Source organism: Rhagoletis zephyria, unplaced genomic scaffold (genome assembly GCF_001687245.7).
Source record: "Rhagoletis zephyria isolate East Lansing unplaced genomic scaffold, Rhagoletis_zephyria_1.1 Rzeph_scaffold_00302, whole genome shotgun sequence".
Classification (NCBI taxonomy): domain Eukaryota; kingdom Metazoa; phylum Arthropoda; class Insecta; order Diptera; family Tephritidae; genus Rhagoletis; species Rhagoletis zephyria.
The window spans coordinates 92,764-95,311 of record NW_016157386.1 but is presented as its reverse complement, the minus strand read 5'-3'; positions in this window follow the sequence as shown (position 1 = coordinate 95,311).

The window sequence follows — 2,548 nt, the reverse complement described above, 5'->3', positions numbered from 1 at the left end:
ACTTCTAAGCAAGTTAGGATTTTCTGCTTTTCACCATGTGAAAAAGCATCTCATCTTCCATCCGAATCAACCAAAAAGTGAAAATTGATTTTTTGACACCTAAGCCCCCTTTCCGTAGACCAGGTCACATATGTAAATATTGTTGTTAAGATTATTTTTTTAAAGGTTTGTTTTAGTTGAGACCTGCCACAATTATAGAACCACTTAGTTTTCAGCCCCTTTTCGTTGTGACTACTTGTATAACATAAATGTTGCTCAAAGTGGTTCGGCAACATTAAAAAAATAATAAATAATAAATTATATTTTTTTCAACAAAGGAGTAAGTTTTGAATATATAATAAGTAAAATTAAATAAAAATATATAACCTTGACAAATGTTTTTAGTTTTTGTTAGGAAACTTTGTAAACATTGCAATTGGTTTATGTGAGAAATGCTATACAAATGCGTGTGTGTTTTCGCTGCCCTGCAGTACGGGGGAGCGACTACAGGACTGATGAATCGGTAGTTACCTGTTAAACACCGTCAATTACCGACCGACTACTTGTAGTGTATTTCATCGATTACTTTTACATGGCAATGTCCGGTAGTCACCATCGGCTCTCTCTGCACTACCGGGAGTTACTAAAGTAGTCACTTGTGTGGTTATGGGCGCCCTCTTTCGTCGTTTTTCGCTATTCTGCTTACGACTGGTTCGACTCTGCACTACCATGTGCACTACCACGGGTTAATAGAGTAGCTACTTACCTAGGAGTCGGTGCAGTAGCGGTTCAAAAGTAGCGATTGACTCCAGCAGTACTGGAGGGTGCTCTTTGTTTATGCGGACGACTTGATTGTCTAGTGCAGAGCTTCTTAAAGTGTGTTCCGCGGAACCCCTTGGGAAATTAATTTTGGTATGAATAATCACGGCGGTCGGTATGAGTTGCACACAGAAAGAAAAGTTCTATAAACAGCTTGACCCAGACGCAATTATCTATTTTCAAGCATACATATGTATGTACTCGTAGTTGGTGTGATTGCCATACTGAGTGCCATACCTACATAAGAGCGTTGACCTTGTGCGTGCCAGTTTTTTTTTCTAACCGGTATGTGTTGTTGGCTGCTGTAGCCAAAGGGTTACATACAACTTTCTACAAGGAACGCGACGAATTGCCAAATGAAATGTGAAACGTCATAACTGGGCACTTGGTAAATCACCTGAAATCTTTGTCAGATTATTTTTCGGATGGTAGTAGTAATGCCGGTTTGGTGCAAAATCCATTTACGAAGCATTCATATATCTCCAGAGTACTTCGACATTGTAACAACACACATTTGAATCTGTGTCTCTGAAAGAGTTTTGAGTTAGTGTTAAGAGTAAATATCATGAAGTGGCTAAAAAGGCCATCTTAACTTTGCCTCCTTCTGTCACAACGTACTCTGTCAACAAGGGATTCAGCCTACACTTATACAAGAAACAGATTCAGGTCGAAATTGGATGCTACCCCAGAAATGTGCATACAGCTTTCAGACATTATATCGAACTACTATTTTATACAATAATTACAATAGTGAAACAATTTCGTTCTTCACATTAAAATTTAAAATATGTATACTATTTCTAGTAAAAGTTTTTATTCATATTTAAATTGCTCTGCCTTTGATTTTTAGTAATTTGATGTGGGGTTCCATAAAATGAAATGCGGTTAGTAAGGGTTCCATCATCTTAAAAGTTTAAGAACCCCTGGTCTAGTGGACTGTATCATAAGCCGCGGGTGATCCGGCTCCAAGGACCATGTTTAGCAGAGGGAGTGCGGGAGACCAGGTTTCGAGTTGTGATCGAGTTAGAGGAGTAGAGGAGGTAGGGATTACCTCCATATGCCTGATATGCGAGAGAGAGAGAGAGAGAGAGTTATGCGAGCTGGCTGATGAAGCGGTAGCGCATGTGTGAATATATATACGTTAGAATCTAATGCATACTCTGGGCTATACATCTATAAGTATATAAGTTCGCACGATAAATTGTTTAAACTCCTTTTTCAATAAAACGTAGACCGATTTGAAGGAAATGACTTCGTCAAATCCAGAAATGTTAACACCGATATATAAGGGCGTGAAAACTAACGCATACGCTGTGCTATACCTTTAAATAAATATACGTTAGAACCTAACGTATACCCTACGCTATACATCTATAGGTATATAAGTAAGCCATAATAAACTTTTTAAACCCCTTTTTCAATAAAACATAGACCGATTAGAAGGATATAACATCGTCAAATCCAGAAATATTAACTCCGATATATAGGGGCATGGAACCTAATGCATACGCTATGCTATCTTACATATAAATAGGCAAGCCTTATTCCTTTACACCCCTTTTAAGGCTTAACTATACTTCTAAGGTATAAAAAATTATATAACACTAGCGGTACTCCGGTGTGCTTCTCTACACCAAATATTGAAAAATGAATGAAAAATCCTGGAATTTTTCTATATGAAGATTTATCATTTGTTTTATTTCAAAATTTTTGATTCTTTATTTTAAATCTTAATCCAACACATTTGGAT